Genomic DNA, 25,606 nt, shown 5'->3' on the forward strand with positions numbered 1-25,606 from the left:
AAGTTAAAATTCGATTTTGTAAAGAAAAACTCATTATTTCATTTGTCAGTAAATAATATACAGTAAAAACTATAGTTTAAAAACATTTACTTTCTGTCCATTTTAAAAAAACTAAATACAGCCCTTAAAATCGAGTAAAGCGATATCTCTTCAGAAGTTTAATTTAAAAAATTTCATTATTCAACAAATTTGTTATAGAATTTGACTGAGCTATAGACGCGCTTCTCGAAAAGTTATATTAAAATAGTATAATATATCCTAGACTATACTATGTATTTTAGTTTGCGCACAAATTTACGTGAACAGCGCCGCACCGAACGCACGCACAAGGAACAAAATCGCGCCAAAAAACGCTGTCAGTCGCAGTTTTCCGTTTAGAACACCAACTACTACCGAGTAGATGTTAGTTTTTTGATTTTTTTGTGTTTGTTGGTCCATTTTCGTTCCACGATATTATTATGTTGTTCCGGTTTTAGTGCAACGCGGACGAGTTTCAAGGGTTAGTTCACGGTGTTGTGTTTCAGTGTTTCTACAGTAACATTGTAATAACAGTTTGAATTATTAGCGGTAAGTTTTTAATTACTTTATTATAAAGTTCAATAACGAATAATTGACTGGGTATAGTCATTTATAGACAATTAAAAATTAAAAAATATATCTAATTTGAGACATTTGAAGTTTGATCGCAAGTTAATTATGCATATTATACCGGTAAAAATTGTAGCATTTTAATAATTCTACAGTTACCGTTAAGGAAATAGTGTTGTTATCTTCGGCAAATAAAAGTTTGTCAAAATATTTGTATTTATTCTTATTTAAATAATAAGTTATCAATAAAAACCACCGGGGAATCACTGTAATGCAGATTTGAAGAAGTTTTAATTACTTAGTATAAAATCCACAAGATGGCATAAGTTTTATTCAAACAAAGCTAAGACTTTGAAAAATAAAACCTGTAATTATTAATAATGCGTAATCTGTGTTTTAAATTTTTTACGCCAAGCACTTAATCTGTTTTAAATATAAATAACAATGTTAATATAAACAGGGTGTTTCACGCGCGAAGACTTACTTCAGAAAACATCCAGACTTTACCCTTAAGTACTACATTAACACATTAAACTAATTACGTTTACACAATTACATAATTTCAGAGACGTCTCGTTTCTTTGTCCTCCACTGTTTATTTTTTGTCCTTAACGTTTTAGACTATAATCAAAACTAATATAAGACCTAATAAAAAAATTTACAGGAAAATTAAAAAAAAATGTTTATTACTAATAAGGAAATAATAAACATTAATATTTATCTAAAAAAAAAATAAGAAAATACGAGCCCCTTCCCATATTAGTTGGCTAAACGTTAGATTGATAAAATAAAATTTTAGAGAACAAATCTTAGAAGTTTTAATGCATGGAACAACATTTTTAAATTCCATAATTATAGAACATATTTTATAACGTAATGAAAACTATTGATTAAACAGAATAATAATAAAATAAAAAAAAGCAGAATATGTAATATTAACAAACAAAAATGTGAAACATGAATGAGTTCTTCTTCTTTAAGTTCCATCTTCTATCGAAGGTTGGAAATCATCATGGCAATGCGGACTCTGTTGACTGCCGCTCTAAAAAGTTCTGCACTACTGCATTCAAACCATTTCCTTAAATTTTTAAGCCAGGATATTCTTCGTCTTCCCACATTTCGCTTTCCTCGGATTTTGCATTGCATAATAAGTTGTAGTAATGCGTATTTTTGCCCTCTCATCACATGTCCCAAGTACTCAAGTTTTCGTCTTTTAATAGTTAATATTATTTCGCCTCATTTCCTATCCTTCTAGTTACTTCCACGTTTGACATTCTTTGAATCCATGATATTCGTAGGATTCTTCTGTAACACCAAAATTCAAAGGCGGACAACTTATTCCGATGGACTTGTTTTAGTGTCCACGCTTCCAAGCCATAAAGAAGAGTAGAGAACACGTAACATCGAAGCATTCTCAGGCGTAGTTCTAACCTTATATCCCGACAACAAAGAAACTTTTTAAGTTTAATGAATGATGCACGTGCTATTTCAATGCGTGTCTTAATTTCTTTGGTTTGGTCTACATCTGATGTTATCCATGTTCCTAAGTATTTTTAGTTATTAACACTCTCAATTGCAGTATCTTCAATAGTCAATTGGATATTTGCATATGCAGATTTAGTCATGATCATGCATTTAGTTTTCTTTAAATTTATCTTCAGTCCGTACTTATGACAGTGTTCATTAAGGCGTTGCATTACGTTCTTTAAATCATTGTTGTTATCCGTCATTATTACTGTATCGTCTGCAAAACGTAAGTTATTCAAAACTTTTCCATTCATAGATATACCTTCTATTGAGTCTGAGAGCGCTTTTTGAAATACCGCTTCACTGTAGACATTGAAAAGTAGTGGGGACAGCACGCAACCCTGGCAGATTCCTCACTGTATTTTGATATTTTGGGTGTACTGGTTGTCAACTCTTACCTTGGCAGTTTGATTCCAATATAAATTAGATATAATTTTCATATCACGACTGTCAATATTTTTGCTTTTTAATATATCTACAAGCTTTTTATGTTGAACCTTATCAAATGCCTGTTCAAAGTCTACAAAACATAGGTACATGTCCTGATTCATGTTCATGCATTTCTGAGCCAGCACATTCAAGCCGAACAAATCACCTCTTGTACTCATACCATTTCTAAAGCCAAATTGTGTGTCACTAATTTCATATTCAAGAGTTTTAACAATTCTGCTGTGAATTATTTTCAAAAATGTTTTAAGTGTGTGACTCATTAAAGCTATTGTTCTGTGATCTGAGCAAGTTGTTGCACTCTGCCTTTTGGGAATTGCTACAAAGGTCGATTGCAGCCATTGTCTGGCGATTATGGCAGTCTGATATATTAGATTAAAGAGTTCAACCATTACATCAATAATATCTTCATCGATGAGTTTTAATAATTCGATTGGTACATCATCTGGTTCAGTAGCTTTATCCTCTTTTCTGTTTTTGATAGCATAGATGACTTCTTCTCTTAATATTGGTGCTCCGGTATCCTCGGTGATTTCTAAGGACAGTTCTTCTCTTTCATCATTAAATAGTTGTTTTATATAATTGGTCCAGTGACATAATCTCTCCTTCATATCATGAATGAGTTACATCCCCTTTATTTTTAATGACATCCACAATTCTTCGAGGCATAGTTTTTACCAAGTTCTGATAAAATTCTAATGTAAACAAATCCCATATTTCTTGCCATTTATTTTACGCCAAGGAAAAGCCAAAAGTGGCTTTTCCTTGGCGTAAAATAAAATGAAATTTATTAAAAACAATTCGTACTAATTTTTTTAACTATAAAACTTACTTTGTAATTACCGTGAGTACCAAGTACGAGAAAATAGTTTCAGAACAATATTAATAAAGTTCATCATTTATTAGTAAACTTCAGAGTAAAATAAAATACAGTGTATTCCATTAAATATGACATTGTTTCAGACTAAAGAAACAAACGTGCACGTGACCTGATTTTTACGGTCGATGAACGAAGATACTACATAAATTACCGAGAGTGGATCCTAAAATGTTGCATGAATTGGATAACAGATTCATACGGTACCAGTTGTAAATGTTTATTTACAAAAATATTTTTTAAAGGCATTTAAATAATTGTAAACACCTTGTGGATATTCTTTTTTAATGATAGAATCAATAGCTCCCTGAAAACATACTCCAATGGTAACCCACAAAAGGAATACGATAGAATTGGTTAAGACATCCATTTGTCTCGAAAGCTGTAAATTATTTGTCAGATTTCTGAAGTAGTATTTGATGATACGCGAATTTTAATTCAATTAAGCTAAAAATTTTGTATTTTCAAGTAATGTAAATCTATTTATTGTTTAAGAGTAATTAACTACCATGTTGCGCTGGTAGATTTTCTTTTTCAGTCACCAAAACTTGTGCCTTCCAAGGTGATTTACTCTCTTCAATAATTTCTTCTTTAAGGAGATATTTTATTTCTTATTTACTAAATTCTTGATCTTCCTGTGAATAACTGCGTGATTTAGTATCAATAGGGTGACAACTTTTTGTTAAATTAGCAAACAACGACGACTGTTTGTAACTTTAACTTAAGTAAAACAACATCATAATATCTTAGTGGTTTTCTTGGTCCTCCAAATTTAACTTCTGCATTTTTATGTTGTTTTATAATATCTTGACCCAAAATTACATTTGGCAATAATTTGGTTAATTATTACTTGGGCTGTAAATTTTAAAAGCGATTGAGGTGTTTCCATTGAAGAGGGACGTACTTGGTTACTAAGTAAGTTTCCAATTTTATGACAGTTTTGGCAAGTCGCAGTCCTTGCTGGACATAAAGCTCAAGAATGTCTTGGATGTTGACAAAAATGACAAGTTTGACCAGGTTATATTTGAACGGAAGCTGAAGTAGTTTGTTCTAAATTTTAATGACTACAAGATGCTATATTATTTAATGTTGTAGTATACGTATCAGATTGATTTTGAGAATCTTCTAAAGATCTAAATTTAAATAATCGCGTCATCCAAAAACAAATAACTAAACTCAAGTAATCTAATCTTTGACGTATTATATTAGATTGAATGAGACTATTAATGAAAGCATGGCAAATATTGTCACTTTAATTTTCTTCTGCGGAAACTGCTTTAAAATAACAATTTTTAGCCAAAAGCTTTAACTATTAACTAATAACTAAAACTAATCTCATTTTTAGATTTAACATACAAATCTTCCAAAATTTTGATAGCAGAAATGTGTTTTGCTTCGCTTAGGTAATCATTGTCTGTATGTCACAAACTTTAATAAAACCATGTACTTATCTTTATCTTCTAGTGATTTATCTTTAGAATCATTGCTTTCCAAAAAATTCTTGAATGTTTCATACCAATGTTTGAATTCTTTGACAGCAGTTTGAGAGTTTGGATCAGCATCTAGTTTATCTGGTCTAAAGTACTTCTCCATTGTATATTTATGAGAATAAAATTGTAGTAAAATACCTTTTTGCAGAATTTTCAGGCTTTTATTCGCATAAAACTTAACAATAGAATGACAAACAATTATTTGAATACTGACAAGTGTCACAGCATTAAGAACACTGTCACAACAATATGAAGAACACTAAAGTATACTACTTACACACTATTAATTTAAAGACAGATTTACAATCAAATACTGAACAGTTTGGTAGGCCCTACTCGCCTCTTAAAGCTAAATAGTTCCTCTATTAAACCAATTATGTACAATGTAGATAGTATATTTTATTGACACTAATCTTAATTACTATTCGGTCGTATAAAGAACAATAAATATGCATTTTATTATGCTTGAATGACGTGAAGGAATTCCCTCGATAAAAATTTCTTTTAATATTAATACACACATGATTCGGATTAATCACAATTTTTGAACGATTTCTCGGTCGGAAATCGAAATGTCCAGACAAATTTAAAAATTTAATTGTCATTACAATCAATTACTTGGCGAAATTAAATCCAAATGAGGTAAAAGAAATAAATTAGACTTACTCACAATCAGTTTAATTTTACTACCCAAGACGACCGGTTTCGCTTTCTAAAATTTGCAAAGCATCATCAGGTCAGTGGTACAAAGTAAATTAAATGCTGAAATTATAAAAATCCCATATTAGGGTGCTGTCTTATAAAGATATAGATCAAAAATGTTATAGTAATTATGCCCATATTACATGTCTGTGTTTATTAATATGCATACAATTGCTTTAGCAGACAAAGTAACAACCCACAAATTGGTAAAAAGCTAATCTGTTGAATTGTAATAAATTAAGTAAGTTAATACTTACAAGTCAAAAGAAATTGCACACCCACAAAATGGTACAACTACTTTCTATTCATTGTCATATAACTGTCCTCTTTCTGTATAAAAATTTCAATAATTAAACACATATTTCAAAAATATATCTCTTTAATAAATATAAATAACTTTAATAATTTAAATAATATAAAACATCACTCTTTCATTCAACAAACAATAACATATACCTTACTCCTATATCATCTGTTAACATCCCTCCCCTCAAGAAACTTCCTCCTTAATTGTCAGATAGTGACCGAAGATCACCCATTATCAGCAATACGGGATAGTTTGAACTATTTATCACCAATCATTATATAAAAACTCTTGTACCGGAATGTAAGTAGTATTTTGTTTATTTCTAATTTATTACAACTCGACAGATTCTCTTTTTACCAATTTGTGGGTTGTTACTTTGTCTGCTAAAGCAATTTTATGCATATTAATAAACACAGACATGTAATATTGGCATAATTACTGTAACTTTTTTAATCTATATCTTTATAAGACAGCACCCTAATATGGGCTTTTTATAATTTCAGCATTTAATTTACTTTGTACCACTGACCTGATGATGCTTTACAAATTTTAGAAAGCGAAATCGGTCGTTTTGGGTAGTAAAATTAAACTGATTGTGAGTAAGTCTAATTTATTTCTTTTGCCTCTTTTGTAAAATGGACTCACACAAGCAACACATTCATGATCTAAATCCAAATCTTTACCACTGTGCTTTCTTAAACTTGCAAAGCAGACAGATTGATAAATTAGTCGGCAAGGGAATCAATAATTTGCATTCCACATGCCGTTTATCACGGTAAAAATTCGTTGTGAATTTAGTTTCTGCTAATCGAAACAGATTAAAGAACCAAAACATAAAGACGGTTTAAGATTTTATTTCTATGTAGGGCATCTGCAAGCCGCTTATGCGTATTTCAACCTCTTTAAGTCTAATCAGAGCGACATATGCAGTTGCTCTGATGCAGCCCTGATGTCCCAAAACGTGTGATGCGTAGCCCGAAAGGATCTTTTAATTATATACCTTTGATAAAGGATTTTTAAATAAAACTTTGTAGTTATTTTTTTATTTGTTCATTATGGGCTGTAGAAATTGTCTATTTCAGTCGGTTTTTTTACTGTATCTTCGAATAATTCTTGCATGTATTCTTTCTATCTTGTTAATTTATCTTGAATTGTTGTCAAAATCTGACATTCCTATTGTTTACAACTATGTCTGTATTGTGTTGTTTTTGATGTTCTTTATCTCTTTAATCTTTTTGTGTATATGGAAATCGTCATGTTTTTGTTATAGTGTTTTAATTTCTGTACATTTATCCATCACACATGTTTCTTTTGCTCTTTCTATTCTCTGCAATATATAATTATGCACCTTTTTGTATTCATTGACATTTCTACCTTTTAATTTTCATTTTCTTCGCTCTTGATTTTAAATTTTTATGCGATAGTATGGTAATAGATGTCTTTCTATGCCGCTAGTAGTGTTATACCCAAATGCAAGAACAAGATGAGACTTAGACAGTCTTGGTCTTGGTCTTGCGCCAATGCACCTGGTCTTGGTCTTGGTCTTGGTATTGCACTTACGGTCTTAGTCTTGGTCTTGATCTTGCAGCAAGAGTCTTGCAAGTCTTGCAGTTACCCATTAGCCCATTGCTATTTATTAAACGTTACTTTAGATCTTAAAACAACGTAACAGAGTAAGTACATTTTAAGCTTGAATTAACATAGCCATAATAAAGACCAATCAAATTAATAAATGTCTAAACAACTGACATCGGGTGGGGTTTGAAGCCACGATGTAAGCGATCCATGCCTATGCTCTAACTAACTCAGCTATCTACCATGCCCCACGGAAGTCAATTTGTTTCTTAATAAACGTTTGCATTTACTAAGCTTACATGTGCTAAAACGTAGTTAAAACACAAAAAAAACAAAATAATGAAATCAGCATGCCTGTATTTTAAAGAACATTATCTACCTAGAAAGGAATTGATGGACATGATGGGCAAAAATCCACATACATGTATCAAGGGCACAGATTTTTTAGGTGATCAGATAAAAAACTATAATCCACTTATTAAAGCAAAATAAATGTTTTTACCAATCTTATCTCTACTTTTATATAAAAAACTAACTTGAAAAAATAAAGAATAGATAAAAAAGCAATGATAATCAAAAGAAGATGTTTTAAATTAAGGATATACCTACTTAATAAATACAATAATTTACCAAAATAAAGTACATACTAGGTACATAATATATATAATTAGTAATAAGGTAATAAGCATATTTTTTTACATGTCCACTTTTTCTAGCGGTTATTAAAAAGCTTGTGATATCTCCACTGAATTTTGGTTTTTCAGGAAGAAATATTTGTAATTCCTTTTTGTGAAAAGATATTAGATGCTTCCTTAAACCTGACGTATTTATGTTGTTCATTTTCATTTCAACCTTTCTATGTAGGCACAATTTACACAAAGCAATTTGGGATGCATAAATTATTTCAACAAACTCATCAAATTTGCTTTTAGGTCTTTTAGATCTATAACTCCAACGCTCACTACTCCAACTAGAACTATTTGAATCTTTCTCCCTCATGTCAAATTGTAAACTTGTCACTCCAGGAACAACAAGGATTAGATGAAAAATAATTATTACATTAGACTCAAAGGAAAGCTCAATTGGGAATGAAGTTAAGTAATGTCGAAAAAGTAACTATTATACAACTAGTTACTTTATGTTCGTTACTATCCAATACCCTAAGTATCTAATAACAAACCGAGAATTATATATCGTTACTTCGTTATTCTAAATACTTCGGTATTTTGTTTACACGGTAGGCGACATTATCTGTTATTAATTTGTCTCGTTATTTTTGACTCTTTCAGCAAATTTTGTTTAACCGAATTATCTCATCGCACACTCAGCTGAAACAATTTATAGCCTTAGGCCGATAATATTTGTTTATTTAGATTCCTGTTGACTAAATTATAAGGGGAAAAAATTAAATTACTATTAAGTGGGTGTCCGTAACAATTATATTTTTTATTATCTAGGGTGACATATTTTAAAAAATATCGATACGACATTACTGTCGACGTCGCAATGCAAGAAGATTATTTTTATGACTAGAGAGCGGCTATTCTCAAAATATGGACAATTCATTTCAGCGCGAAGAAGTCTGCTGGAAAATGTACAAAATATTTTATTTTTACATTGTAATTATGATCTCTGAGCATCTGTCAAATGTGTTTTTTTAATGAATATTTTAATTCGATATGTATGTTTATGGTATTGTTTGTAATTCGGTTAAGTCCAGTTTTTCAAATTTTTATTACATATTTTTTTGTGTCTCATAGTCTTTAAGCATATATCCGAACTACTATACTCGCTAAAACCACACTCAGTCCTGACTGCAAGACGCAAGAGTCTCGCAGACTTAGTCTTGGTCTTGGTCTTGCTAAAACGCAAGAACAAGACCAAGTCCGATTTTGGGCAACACTAGCCGCTAGTAGTGTTTTCAACTATTTTCGAAAAAATTTAGCCCTGTTTTTACTTTTTCCTGGATATTGTTTTTTTTTAGTAGTTTTATATCTTTTGTGCCTCATTTTCTTATGAAGACATCCGAGATCCAAGATCCGAGAAGACATCTGCGCCTGGATATGTTTTTCCTGAAATGATAGAATTTCGAAACCTTTTATTTATGTTAATAAAATCAATTTGGTTTCTTATGTTTTTCCCTGTGGTATCACCAGGTGCTTTCCATATATAAAGCTTTTTGGATGCAATTTAAAAAATGTATTCATTACAACCATATCCATGTCTTGGCAGAATTGGTTAAGCCTTTCTCCTCTTTCGTTTCTTGTGCAAAGACTGTATGTCCCCACAACATACTTGACTATACCTTGTCCTATTTTGGCGTTAAAATCGCTCATGATAATAGATCATGTTTTTTTGACAGTTTTAGAGAGTCATAGAAATTTTCTATTTTTTCTTTAGTAGATTTAGATGTCGATGCCTAGACCTGAATGATCTTGATATTACAGACTTGGGTTAAACTTCAATAACATACTTTTTCTGATATGAGCGTAAATCCTATCACTGCTTTAGCTATTATTTTTTTTTACTATTATCGCTACGCCATTTCTGTTTCTTGTTTTGCCATCTCCTGAATAATAGATATGGTGTTCATCTGTAATTGTTACTTCAGAATGTGGCCATCGAACTTCACTGCATCCTAAAGCATCTATGTTCATGAGTGTTCGCTTTTTAGTATTTTTAGTTCCTGATTTTGTGTCCTGTTAAAGCAGTCAAATTTTTTATAACACGTCTCAATTCCTCTGTATTGCTCTGGTAACCACTTTTTGATCGTTTCTTCTTTCTTTGTTGTTATTTTTTCTGCATTTTTTTGTATTTAGTCTTTAATCATCATCATCAGCCTCTCTCAATCCACTGCTGGACATAGGCCTCCCCTGTTTGTCTCCAAAGTGTTCTATCTTGTGCTTCCTGTATCCAGTTTTTTGTTGTCTTTCGTGAGTCGTCTTGCCATCGTGTTGGTGGTCTTCCTCTGCTACGTTTATCGGCTCTTGTTCTCCATTCAACTAGTTTGCGAGTCCATCTTCCGTCCTTCTTTCTGGCAACGTGTCCAGCCCATTTCCATTTTAAGTTACAGCTTCTTTCAATGACGTCTATGACTTTGGTCTTAGCTCGTAGATCTTCGTTTCTAATCATGTCTCGCTGAGTGGCCCCTATCATTGATCGCTCCATTCTTCTCTGCGCTACTCTTAGTTTTTGTGCGTTTTTCTTTGTGAGCGATAATGTTTCTGCACCATAGGTCATCACCGGTAGCACGCATTGGTCGAAAACTTTTTTCTTCATATTAGTTGGAATGTCACTCTTAAAAACGTTCCTAAGAGCTCCGTATGCTGCCCATCCTTGTATTATTTTTCTGGATACTTCGGTTGTTTGATTGTTCTTACTTATCTTAATTTCGTGACCCAGATATATATACCAGATGTATATTTGTCTACCAGTTCTATTTCTTTATTTTGTATTTCAAGGTGTTTACTTGGTACTAAGTTCGTCATATATTTTTTTTGTTATATTTATTTTTTAACCTATTTTATGACAGGCTAGGCTGTACTAAGTTCTTCCAACATTTTCTTTATTTGGCCCAAATCGTCTGCAATCAGGACTATATCGTCTACGTAGTTTAGGTGGTGTAGCATCTATCCGTCTACATTTATTCTTGTCACCCCATTCGAGGGTTTTGATCGCTTTTTCTAGAGCCGATATGAAAAGTTTAGGTGACAACGTGTCACCTTGTCGGATAACTCTTTGGATTTTTATTTGGTTGTTGTTAGCATGTAGTTGTATCAAGCTTATCGCATTTTTATATATATTACATATTAGCCTCGAATATCGGCTATCAATGCGGCTCTCGTTTAGTGCTTCTATAACACTGTCGAGTTCTACTGAGTCGAATGCTTTGTGGAAATCTACGAATGGTAAAACTAAGAGCTTGTTATATTCTATAGATTTTTTGATGAGCTGTTTTATTGTTTGTAGGTGATTGTTGGTTCCAAAGTTTGCTCTGAATCCAGCTTGTTCTCTACTTTGATATAGGTCTAATTTCTTGTCTAATCTTGTGGTGATTACTCTCGTGAAAAGTTTATGAAGATGGTTTACCAGACTGATTTAACAGTATTGTTATTATGTATTTAGTCTTTAGCCCTTTTTAATTGGTCTCTTTTCCATAAGCTTTATTCTCAAAGTCACCCACTTCTGCTTCTTATTTCTCCGCCTAAATTTAGGATTTTTTCGGAGACATTAATGGACTTCCCATTGATATTTCCCGATATTCATACTTCTTCCTGGATATAACAAATGCTTTGGCATAAAAAATTGTTTTGACAAGAGACAAAAATAAGTATGTATAAAAGACAATTGGATTTTGTGCTGATAGTGATGGTTCTTTACGTTCGTCAGGTACTCCTCTTCTTGAAATTAATACAACCCTGGTTTTCTAAGACCCAGCTCAAATATTATCCGAGGATTGTGTCTGATACCTTTCTTCGAAGAAATTATGTTTGTATGCGAACAATTGGTAAATCTAAAATTTTTATTTTTATTACTATTTTAATTTTTATTAACCTTTTTTATTTTATTACGTTTTAATATCCTTTTAACTAACTACATATCCTTTTAGAGACATTAAAGTATACGGTCGGTATTCGCCCAGATCTGTTTACTTGTAATCAATGAGGTCTATAGACGGTAGTTGCATTAATTAATAAATATCCAAATGAGCCGAGATGCAGATTACTGATCTAGGTCTTTTAAAAGATCCAAACCAATTGATCTGGGACTGTTTCCGTATTATCGGAAATATTCTGCATGTTTTTATTGAGATGTTCACTAAGACCCAGATGTTTTATGTTAGCTAGGAGGTTGTTTGGAATGACAGCAGTGATAGAGAAAATAATAGGTATCTGGGTGTCTGGTATTCTCCATTGTCTTTTTATTTGTATCTATTTTAATTATTTCTCGCTCTATTTGATCTCGCTAAAATGTGAGAGCTCTCTTTACGAATTATTAATGTCCTATCCCCCATGTCTAATACTCCATTTACATGCAGCTTACTTCTGCGACAGTGAGCAGGAAATTGAGCAGCGAGGTTGTATCCATTGTAGTGTTGGTCGTGTGGGTTTTTGGGTATTTTTCTTGTGTTTGGATGGCTACGCTGTCCTGTTTTAGGCTTTTGCCTCTTCAGGACGTGTTTTCCTTAGTATTGGGTGTATGGCATTGGATTTTGGTATGTGTCCACTGGTGTGCTGCGTGGTGTTTGTTGGTGGTTGCTGCTCTCACTAGTCCTGGACAATCGGGGGCGAAAGGGATGCAAGTGAACGGTTTCTTTCAGAATTTTTGGTCTAAAACAAAATTAGTAAGTATATGAAATGTTTATAAGTTTATTAATTTACTAAATTTATTAAATTATTGTATAAATATCGCGACGCGTGAGGGCAGCTGTGGACTGGTACCTCAAAAAATCGACACGGGGTATCGTTGTGCAATGGGATCGGAAAACCACAGAACCCCGATCCCCCCCCCCCCCGAACATTTAGTATTATAATAAGCGACGGTAAAAGAGGGGAGTTGCCTCCTGTATGTCAATGTATTCATCAGGGAGCTCGTTGCTGGCGAGTTCCAGCAGAATAGCGGGTAGGAATGGGAGCTTGGGTTTAGGTTTTCTTCTGAATACATTGCCGAGGGATGAGCAGGTAGTTTTGAAGATGCTTTGGGCTCTGAGGTTTCGGCCCCGGATGGTGCGAATTGTATAACCCCTGCTCAGAGAGGAAAGCCTCTCATTGATGGGCTGGATATTCGACAGGCGATGAATGAGTGCAGAAGGATAGTCGTATCGTTTTCTGTTTAGTTTACGTAAGATTCTCCTTTCCAGTGTAAGTAGTCTATTGCTGAGATGTTTGGGCATCACAGCACAAATGCAAGATCTGATAAATGGTGATGACCGATGAATGATCGATGACCGGTCTGATAAATGTTTTGTATGTATGGATAAGTGTACGTGAGTGTGTGCGGCCGAATTTGCCACTAAGAGCGTTGAAAAGTCCGAGTCGGCTCCTAACCTTATTACAGGTTCTGTCAGTATCGTCACTCCAGCGTAATGTTTGCGTAAACAGAACGCCGAGATATTCGACCTGGTTTCGGAGACGGAGTCGTTCTCCCCACAAACTCAAATTGTGCCTTTCGGTGATGATAGGTGTGATGTATTGACTGCGATATGGGTGCCTGAAAAGGATCATCTGTGTTTTGTTTGGGTTAGGTGTCACTATCCATCTCTGACACCGTTGTTCAACAAGGAGCAGATGATTTTGAGCTGGCCTAAGTGTAGAGTCGACGTGTGGTGTTGTTGTAAGGAGTGCTGTATCGTCTGCGTATAGTAGAGTAGTTGTATTGGTATATCTAGGGTTAGGGAAGTCGCTGTTGTAAATTGTGTAGAGTATTGGTGCCAACACAGAACCCTGAGGAACTCCCGCTGTGGGAGTGAATGATGTAGAGAATCGATCACGCTCCTTGACTGTGATTTGCCGTTGAGAGACATATGAGTGGATGAGTCTGACGAATAGAGTGGCAGCGAGGTTGGCAGCATGAGTATGTAAATACGTTGCACGCGCTGCCATTACTCCTACCACTGCCGCTGTCGTACGCTCGCTTCGTTGGCGGTTTTTTAACGGAAATCAAAGGACTAGTGCGAGTGACAGTGACTGTTTACATGCTGCTCGCTATCTTGTCGGTGCACGGACTTATTTGTTTATTGTTTGGTAAATTTTTGGTTAACTACGGTTGAGTGGAGCAATGACCAAGTGCTGAAGTTTTTAGGGCTATACGCTAGTGAGAGATTGTTATGGGATTCTTCACGTAAAGACCACAATAAAAAGCACGATGTACCCGATGTAGTTTGTCCTTCTTCTTCTTCCTTCTTGTACGTAGGCTTTAAAGCCTGTTTCTTCTTCAATTTTAGCCTCCTAATTTGTTTACATTATCATACCATCTTTTTCTTGGTCTGCCAATACTTCTTCGTTCATTTGGTGACTTATCTCATGCTATTCGTACTATTCTATCGTCTGCCATTCTACTAATGTGTTCGTTCCACTCCTGTTTCCGTTTTGTCACTTATCCATTTATGTCTTCTATATTGCATGCTCTTCTTATGTTTTCGCTTCTCTCCCTATCCAACAGATTTTTCCCTGATGTTCGTCGAAGTATTTTCATCTCTGCTGTTGCTAGTAGTCGTCTCGTTTTAGATGTTTCAGGTCTTGTCTCCGCTGTGTGTGTTAATATAGGTTTAATTGCTGCGTTATAGATTCTTGTTTTTGTGTCTTGTCTTAGGTGCTTGTTCTTCCAGATGTGTCATTAAGAGATCTCGCTGCTTTACTTGCTTTTAAGCTTTGTTGTCGTACTTCTTCAACATCTTCGTAACTAGTTATATTTATTCCCAGATATCCAAACCTTGCTTCCTACTTTATTATTTTCTCATCAATTTCGATTTTGTCCTTTAAATTTAAATTTGCTACTATATTAATTGCTCTATAAACTTCCGGACAATCAGCGAAATTGCTGGTATTGGAATTCTTACTTTAGTCTGTTTTATTATCATGGGCTCAATTTTCTAAAGCAATTTTTTTCAGACAACGACTTTTTTTCTACCTCATTTGTTTTTAACACGTTAAGATAATTTTGTAAACTTAAAACACACAGAGCTGTCGCCGCAGTAATTTCTATGTCTTTATTGCTGATGGTACACTGACGCAGCACTGTGGTAGCAATATGTAAACAGTCATTTGCCTTAAATTCTGCCGTGGAATTCGGGCAGGACAGTGGGCAACGCGAGTAGCAGCAGCAATAGCAGCAGCAATGGCAACATGTAAAGGGTATATAACAGTAAGATATTTTATACACAAAAATTTACGATGCGATATACAGGGTAATGCAATTGAACTGTTACCAACTTCACATCGATATATCTGGCAAATTGATAATGACAGCTACGTCAAAGTTGGCCTGATAACACTTCAGTATGTTTATAAGCCGTCAAAAGCATTTGCATTTAAGTTTTATACATACAACAAAAGTTATTTGCAATGGCATTTAAACGTAATAGTGTGATTGCGTTATATTTGGCTGAAAAATCACAACCAGCTATTGTTCGTGAGCTCAAACACCTCAAAGTGAATAAAATATTTGTGTATCGCACCATAACTCGTTATAATAATACTGGTAGCAATGCCAAACTCTATGGTGGTGGACGAAAAAAAAACAGCAACATCACCTGAAATGGTTCGGAAAGTGAAGGCTCGACTTGAGCGAAATCCACGTCGTAGTGGTAATCAAATGGCCAAAGAACTGAAAATATCCCAGCGAAGCATGCAACGAATATTGAAAAAGGAGCTCAAGGTCAAGCCTTAAAAGTTCCAAAAAGCACACAATCTTACACCAAAGCAAAAAAAGTTCGGCTTGAAAGAGCAAAGGAATTGTTACGCCTGCGCGAACGTGGCGAATTTCCGAACATAGTGTTCTCTGATGAGAAAAATTTCCCTATTGAGCAGTTCATAAACTCTCAAAATGAATGTGTTTACTTGTCCAAACGCACCTTCGAAAGGTTAAGCTTACGAACGGCCACTCGAAGGAATTTCCCATCTCAAGTAATGGTATGGGCAGCTGTAACCGCCGATGGACGCTCTCCAATCGTTTTTATTGAATCTGATGTCAAAGTCAATGCAACTTATTATCGGGAAAATGTGTTAGAAGCTGCTTTAGAGCCGTGGGCACGCAAACATTTCGGTTGTAGATCATGGACATTCCAACAAGACTCGGCACCGTCTCATAAAGCTAGTGTGAACCAAGAATGGTTAAAAAACCATGTTCCACACTTCATTTCATCCACACAATGGCTTTCGAATTCGCCAGACGCAAATCCGATGGACTATTTCATCTAGTTCATTTTGGAGAGCAAGGTGAGAACTAAAAAATATGCCAGTATGGATGCGCTGAAGAAAGCAATTATACGTGAATGGGCCAAAATACCGGAAGACCACATTCGTGCAGCATGCAACTCGTTTTTTGATCGTTTGAAGGCCATAGTCAAGGCACAATGTGGCCAAATCGAGCTAAAGTGAGTGGATTCTGAAATTTTGATTATTTTCACACATTTTTGTCATTTGAATCAATAAAAAATAATTTCACACAAAAAAATTATGGTCGTTTGAATAGGTAACAGTTTAATTGTGTAACCCTGTAGTACAATTATAAATATAAAGTAATGTAATTATTTTGTCCACGACCACAAAACACAGAAGTGCTGACTTGTTTTAATTTCTCACAAGTTTTTACTGTTTTCACAGCACTTCTCTTCTATTTTTACTTCTCATTTTACTTTCTGTTTGGTTTATTTGGATACAGTTATTTCTTGATAAGTGTCTTAATTTTAAGTAAGATATAAAAAAAACACAAAACTTGATTTCTGGTTTTAAATATAATTTTATTCATATACATTATCTCACAGTCATGTGTTCAAACACAAAGTGGTCTATTTTATGCCACATTTTTATGGCAGAACCGCTTAAAATCAATTAGTTTTAGTTGTTCTATCTAGAAGATTAAACCACTTTAAAAATTCACTATACATAACCCGGCCTAATTTTAATCCACTAAAAAGCATTTAATCATCTTAATGTCCTATATTCATTAAAAGATGATCTGAAGTATTTTTTGTTCAATATTTGTTGTGTTGAATATTTTTGTGTAAAATGTGTATAGTTGAAATAATCTTTAAGTTTAAAATATATGTTAGTTAACCTGACAACAAAAAATTATTCTGTTTCAATGATGTGATTTCGCTAAAGGGACTGTAGGCGTCAAACCGGACATACTAGTTTAGGGATCCTTTTACTTTTGCATGAGGGAGAAAAACAAGTTATTTGATCAAATTCGTCAGAAAACATATAAATCGATCCAAACTTTCTATAAATTTTGTTAAAATTGTTCATGCAGCTTAAAATTAAAATCTGGCTGTTAAATCGTAGTAGGTAGGTATATACAAGAGGGACACCGAAAACAATCCATTCTAAAATTCAAAATATTCATTTATTTAACCCTCCGTTCATCGGGTATGGTCTGTGAGTCTACGACAAAATAAAATTTTTTTCTCATTTTATTTTTTTAAATTTTTACCTTTTCAGTACCTTCCTAGAAACTAAATATCATTCGTTTTTTTTATATACAAAACTGTTTTTGAAATTTCTAAATAGCTGCTGTATGGTCGTTTGTCCTGACAGACCCCACCCGATCAAATGTGTAACAATATTTGCACTGCTTCTAAGTTGTATTTTTCTTAAAATCTTGTTTCACTTGGCCAAAAATAGCAAATTAAAAATAGGCAGGTATATTCTTCAGTTTTTGCATTTAGCAACGATATGACTGCCGTATCATATATACCGAAGAAAGGAAAAAATGTGATTGCTGTTTGAGTGATAAAAGATACTGGTGATCAGAAAAAACCAGAAATAATTACTGTTTATAATTCCCCAAAGAGTGGAGTAGATGTTATAGACAGAATGACCACATCATATAATGTTTCCAGAAATACGAAACGTTGGCCAATGGTAGTAGTTTATAATCTCCTTAATCTCGCAGCAATTAATGCATTTGTAATTTACAAAGGCAACAACCCAGATGGAGAATTTTCCAAAACTCGAAGATTGTTCCAAAAAAACCTAGGTATGGAATTGGTACAGGAGAGTATACGACGGAGAGCAGTTGACACGCATTTGGCAAAAGCTGTGCGTGCTTTGGCCTTGAGACTCTCAGGCATTGAGGTAGACGTTGTACCAGAGCCCCAGCCAGGTAAGAGAGGAAATTTTAAATATTGCAAAAGACGCAAAACTCGCTTTTTTGCAAAATTTGCAAATCCTGGCTATGTATGGACCACATAATGGCATGCTGCAAAGATTGCTTAGAAAATTTGACCACCAAAGTTTGACCACTGTAGTTTGTGTCCACAATTGAATTTTTTAGTTTATATATGTTTTTGTAGTACTTTGTTTGTTTCTAATTAAAGTTTTAAATGTTTTTTTTTGTTTTTTTTTATTATTTAGTCGCTGTTCACAAATTTGAAAAATATGCGTTGAAATTGAAAACATTTTTAAAATTTACCTAATACAACTTAAAAAAATGTTGGAATTGTTTCTGTAATAAACATTATATAGTAAATGATTTGTTTAAAATACGTTGATGCGAAATTAGCAATAAAATGTTGCTCGTGAGGCGGTATTTCATTTTGGTCCTCACAGACCACACCCGACCAAAAGTGTTTCAGAATGCTCACCCGATGAACGGAGGGTTAAAAAACGCTATACACTTCCATTTGATTTTTATTACATATCTCATTCGCCAACTCACTGCTTTCCAGTTCCGTAACCCCTTAATTTCAGTTGGAAATATAACATGTGTAGCACATCATTAGACAAGCATTTGCATGGAGTATTAAGACATCCTCGATTTTTTCTTAAAAATTAACTCTATATTTATGAAAAAGTATTAATGTATTGAAAATGTTACGCCTAAAAATCAATTATAGATATATCAAGCTTATATCAAAAATGAAGAATTTAAATTCCTGTAAGATCAGATACTTTTTTTAATGATTTACTTTGTGTTAGTAGTAAAAAACAAAATATAAGTACATGGTTGTAAATATAAAAACAGTTAATTGGCACAACTCCATACCATTATCAGCACAAGTGAGATCACTTACCTTATATTCTCATTATCGTTGCAATAAATGTTCGTTGCAAGGAATTCGGGTCAGGAAATGCAGAAATTCGTTTTGTTGTATCAGCAGAGTTGATGTGTCTAGACAAGCTGTGGAAAAGACTCTGATCCTCTTGGCAGGGCCACCGTCTTATTTATGGAACGTCATGTCTTTTCGTCACCTCTACACAGGGGTAAAGCTTGTAAGTCCAAAAAACGTGTGGGAAATATTCGAACTCTGCTTCTATTCGTAGCATTACCGAAGTAATAAAAAATCAAAAAGCACTTTCGAGTTTAGTGATAAGGCCAAAATATACGATTCAGAGTTAAAATTAATGATTTTTCTCACAAATGTGGTTCTCAGATCGTAGCTTTCAGAAAATATGTAAAGACGCCAATTTTAACGCGAGAAATTTAAAGATAATACCACACAATGAAATATTAAGAATAATAAAAACTAAAATATTTAATCAAGTAGTAAATACTTTTTTAAACATTCTTTCGCTCTAAAAACGGTTTTTAGAGCAACTAAAATAAAAAACAACTAAAAACTATGAATGTACAACTGTCCTCAATAAAATAACATCGCGTACAATGCCGTCAGTGTCGGAATGCAACTCAGTGATTCTGATCAATTGCCATCGAAAAGGACGCCGTTGTTCAATTTTTATAAGGAAAACCTTTAGTGAAATACGTGGTAGGACTATGCAATTTGGATCGATCTTGAAGATAATTAATGTACTCTTTGACCATCTTTTTCAAAAGTCTCCTCGTATCCTTTGGATTAGTTGACTGAATCCACTATAGGTTTAAAAATTACAAACGACCAGGAGTCAGTGCTTGCAATTCATTAGGATCGGAATTTACCGTACACAAATAACGGAAAGTTGAGGGCTGCTTCTATTTAAGTCATAAGAGTATAGTACTTTTCATAAATTAAAACTTGTATTCCCAAAACACGATACATATGGTACTTGATTGATTTGACCTCAGCCTCGGCAAACTCATTAAAATGAGGTGCACCGGGCGGATTAAGCTTCAGACCTCAGCTTAAGGCACCTCAGCTTCAGAGTAAGCTAATTTAACAATTTCATTGCTGACTCCTTTAAATTTTGTATCTAAGGCCCCCATCCGATTGAAGGTGGATCTAGCTTTTCCGATGCGTGCTCTAATCTCCTGGTTGTTGGTCCATTCTTCATTTATTATGGTGCCGAGGTAGTTGTAGTGCGTCGCTCTTTCTACAGGGGATTGGTTGACGTAGAGTTGTCCTTCTGTTATCCTTTTCTTGCTAATTATCATAAGCTTTGTCCTCTTAACGTTTATATCGAGTCCATATTGTTGACTGTAATACGTAATTTTGTCCATAAGAACTTGTAGGTCTTCTAAGTTGTCCGCAAATACTATGGTGTCATTTGCATATCTCATGTTGTTTAGCCGGTAACCATTTAGTAGAATACCTTTTTCAGTTTCGTGCAAAGCTTCGATAAATATTCTTTCAGAGTCCAGATTGAAGATTAGATGAGACCAAATACAGCCTTGCCTCACTCCACGCACGATTTTCACATAGTCAGTGTGTTCACCTTCAACTCTGAGATTTGCTGTCTGATTCCAGTAAAGATTTCTAATTATTTTTAGATCTTGGTTGTTAATTCCTGCTTCTTTTAGTATTTGCATCATCTTGGCGTACTCTACTCGATCAAATGCTTTCTCGTAATCAACCAGACATGCGTATACGTCGCAGTTGATGTCTTTGCATCTCTGAAATAAGACTGAGAACAAAGCCCCTCTAGTACCAACAGCATTAGAACAGCATTAGTAGCAGACAGAATCCAATAGCGCTAAATTAATAAATAATGCATAGCCTTTAAGCCAGGGTGCAGATTAGTTTGATGAGTCCATGCGATGATTAAATCAGTTAGACGATGAGGTTAAGAGGTTTGCGTAATAACGATGGATGTATACCATGCGTAACCTTTATTGGATGTTTCTATTCGGAAGAAATTATGAAGAAAGCATTGGAGGAAGAAGAGATTGGGATAAAAGTTAACGGCCTACCAATTAATAATATTAGATACGCAGATGATACGGTTTTAATGGCGGAGACAGCAGAAGACCTGCAAGCCATTTTAAACAAGGTAGTCACAGCTAGTAAAGAGAAAGGGTTAACAAAGAACGCCAAGAAGACGAAATTCATGATTATTTCAAAAAAACAAAGATTGAATGCAAACCTGTACATTTAAAATAACGAAATCGAACTAAAGAAGAAGAAATAAAAACTAGAATTGGAAAGGCTCGAGCTGCTTTTGTTAATATGAAGGACATTCTAAGAAGTCATGACATTAACTTAAACCTGAATATGAGATTGGTTAGATGCTACATCTTCTCGATACTGCTGTACGGAGTAGACTTTAAACAAGAGCAATATTGATAAACTAGAGGCCTTCGAAATGTGGATATACAGAAGAATTTTGAAAATACCTTGGACAGACAAAGTAACAAATAGTGAAGTTCTTCGAAGAAAGAACGAAGAACGGGAGCTGTTGATCACCATTAAGAGAAGAAAGTTGGAATATTTTGGTCATGTGATGAGAGAGAAAAAGTACCGATTGCTCCAGTTAATTATCCAAGAAAAGATTTAGGGCAAACAAAGCGTGGGGAGACGACGTATATCTTGGCTGCGCAATTTAAGAGACTGGTTCCAGTGCACATCTAACCAATTATTTAGAGCAACAGCTTCAAAGATACGAATAGCAATGATGATTACCAAACTCCGTAGCGGAGAGTTCACTTGAAGAAGAAGAAGTAAGGAGTGAAAATTAACCTGAGAGAGGCAATACTCATTTAACTTCGAAAGAATGTCTGGATCAGGATGAAAACTGAAACAACTGTGCTGGTGTCAATCCACGACTAGCACATTTAAAATGGAATTACTAATGAGAGAATTTTACGGTAATGACTGGATATGGTTGTCTTATATGAAAAAAATCATATGTACGAGGATATGTTTATGTTTTATATGATTACATTTTTATCTTTAACTCCATTTCTTGAATTTATTGTGGATTTTTGCTTTTTGCCAAGTTAAAAGTATATGAATAAAGTTTTTGCTTTTCACAACAGAGACGTTTGCCGTTAATGCGGTAACTTTAAGGCAAAAAGTAGTGATGGCATTAGAGGGTCGAATCTACAACTGTTTAGATAGTTGGACAGCTATTATAGAGGATTTGAAGTAGTAATAAAGCTACTAAAGAAGTTTTCCAAATCTGACATTTTGGAACCAGAACTAGTGATGAGTTTTTCTACAAGACACCTTCGGGCGGCTATGATAAAATAGCAGAAGACTTAATTGTCAGAGCAGTGGAGAGTTAGGAAGTCGGAGATGATAGTGGATACTTTGATCGATCCAGGTTTTATATGTGAGGATCTTAAGCTTCCAGAGGAGATTTGCCCAATTATTATGGAAAAAGTTTTTACAAACAAAAAATTTAGTGCTCCCTGTTACGGATATTCTAGCCTTAGTATGTATTGACTAATATTTTGGTCGGTTTTTGGGGTTATTTTAGTAAAGAGATAATTGTTGATTAATTGATGGAATAGTTGATTGATAATTGTCTATATACCTACTCGTTGCATACGTACTTGAATATTTTTGAAATTTAATTTTTATCTGAGTGTGTGTGTGTGTGTGTATTTGTAAGGAACTGTTACGGCATACTTAATTTGTTTATCAATGGCTATTTCAATAATTATAAAACTTTTATTATGACTGCAATTACAAAATAAGATAAGAATGTTCTCATAGTCACGTTTTACTTTTTTGTAACTAAATCTAGATATCTCATGGAAGAATGTAAATACGAAAATGAATTTCACAACAAAATGTTAAGAAAAGTTGCGACTACAGTGTTATTTAATATGTAGCTGTTGTTGCATATCTGAGGAAACACATCCACGTAAAATATGTTTCCGGTTAAGACTAGTAAATAATCCACCCACCAATAAAAACTTTCACAATTGCATATAGATGTATATATTTATATCAAAAATACATCGATATAAAATTGTCAGAAACTTTTTGTATATTATTTTAAAAAATTCTGATATAGATAACATAAATTAAAAATGTTTGTGTAACAATTGTTTTTGTTATAGTTGCGGGATTTAACATATGCTTAACTATAATTTATATTCCTATACAAATTATACTGGTAAATATAAATATCTATTTTCTTCAAACGTCAAATAATGATGACATTACTTATCTAACTTGATCCTATCAAAGTTTGATGTCTCCGCCGGCAGCAGTTTTTTTCCCATTTCTTTACGGCGGAGGGAAAAATGTTGTCATGGCAACAATATGAAACATGTCACAAAGCAACAATACAAATGTCATTAACAACAATTAAACATCATTTTTATTTATAGTAATATTAAAAGTACAATTAGTTAATGAGGCATTTTCAAAATTGAAACCGTGCAAAAATGTTCCCGACTCTTGATACGCATTGGTAATTGTTGATGATACTGATGGTCGAGAACAACTTTCAGCAATCATTCCCGATGTTGGCGAATCATGAGGGTTTAAAATTTTTTGAGCATTATCGTTCTTATCGGACTTGGAGGGCACCAAACGTGCTACTGCATCATTAGCCGCGGACTCAATTTCGTTTAGGTTTTCCATTTTCGCACTAAATTTGCGCTTGCGGTTGCAACAACTATAAGCTGTCTTTAATAATTGCAAACAACTGTCAAACAACTGTAACCAGGGAGACGCAAATCCCACCGACAACTTAATTATTTTAATTTCTAACATCTAGACGACTTTGATAGTTGTCACAGTTAATTTAGAGTAAAAATAGCGTATGAATTGTACTATTTATGGTTGAAAATTGCTACGTTTGAAGAAAAAATAGTATACTTTATTCGGCAAAGAAGCGACTTTTCTTGACTTGCCCTCTATTACGCGCCTCACTTCGTTCGGCGCGTAATATCGGGCGCGTCAAGAAAAGTCATGCTTCTCCGCCTCATAAAGTAATATACTATTTATCTATTTTATTCTGAGATAGGAAAGTCATTTTTAATGATATCTTAAAAATAAAGTTTGTTTTTATTTGTTTGTTGTTAAAAATAAGTTTTATTACTACTTATATATATATATATATATATATATATATATATATATATATATATATATATATATATATATATATATATATATATATATATATATATATATATATATACATATATAAGGGACGGGGGCGGTACGCGGATTTTTACCAAATTTTAGTATATTATTGTACCTTTAAAAAGTAGCCTATAGCTTTTTAGCGTTATAGGTGTACCTGGGACAGAGATATGCTCCTTAAAAGGCTCAACAATAGTCGTTTTTACCCTATATTTAAAGATTTATCTCTGAGCCCAGTGGACCGATTTTAACTTAAAAGGTCTCATTCAACTTAAAGAATATCAACTTTTTGATGAAATAATTTTACAAAGAAAAAGATAAGTTTTATTTTATAGTTCAAGAAGAACGTAAACAAAATTTTATGATTTTCAATTAATTGTCAAAATTTAACCAAACGAGGAAAACAAGTGTGGTGTATTTGATTTACTGTGTACAACCAATAAATCAAAGAATGTTTAAATACCTTTTAAACGATCATTGGTAAATTACAATCCATTTGGTAGAGTCAAAGATAAAGCAGTTTAAAAATAGTAAGTTTTTGAAAATCACACTTTTTATCATTTGTAACCTGATAGTTAAGCTGATAAAACTGAAGACTCAGGAATGTAGAGAGAAGTTCGAGCAAGAAGTCACAAATGAGCTGAGGACACAAGAACTGCACTCCATAGAGAGCAAATGGAATAATATCAAAACAGCAGTGCTGACAGCAGCAGCGTCCACCGTGGGAAACAAGAAAAAGAAGAGAAGAGGAACATAGTTTGATGACGAGTGCAGGCAAGCGATAGAAGAAAGAAACGAAGCGCACAAAATGTACATAACAAGAAGAACACGGGAAAGACGAACATCATTTGAAGTCGCAAGACGGAAAGCAGACAAGATATGCAGAAACAAAAAGAGAGCTTATGAAAATGGACAAATAGAAGAAATGGAACAAAATTTCAAAAAAAAAACGAAACTAGAGGAGCTTACGAATACCTAAAAAAGATAAAAAGTGGATATAAACCTCAAACAAGCCTATGCAAAGATGAAAGTGGGCAAATAATCAGTGACCAACAGAAAGTCACAGAAACCTGGAAGCATTATTTTCAGACCCTACTTGGAACACAAGTAGATATGGAAGATGAAATGGGTACGAACCATGTAGAAGAGAACGAAGTTGAAGTAGAAGCTCCAAC

General features: G+C 33.8%; 1 protein-coding gene across 1 annotated transcript in view; it reads left to right on the plus strand.

Moving 5' to 3' along the window:
* The first annotated feature begins 323 nt into the window (after window positions 1–323).
* Window positions 324–25,606, plus strand: part of Fa2h (Fatty acid 2-hydroxylase) — a 317,701-nt gene continuing 292,418 nt past the window's right edge. Inside the window, exon 1 of the mRNA XM_072531748.1 lies at window positions 324–567. The gene's annotated coding sequence lies outside the window, so the exon portion shown is untranslated. The remainder of the gene's footprint in view (window positions 568–25,606) is intronic.

Source organism: Diabrotica undecimpunctata, chromosome 5 (genome assembly GCF_040954645.1).
Source record: "Diabrotica undecimpunctata isolate CICGRU chromosome 5, icDiaUnde3, whole genome shotgun sequence".
NCBI classification, from domain to species: Eukaryota; Metazoa; Arthropoda; class Insecta; order Coleoptera; family Chrysomelidae; genus Diabrotica; species Diabrotica undecimpunctata.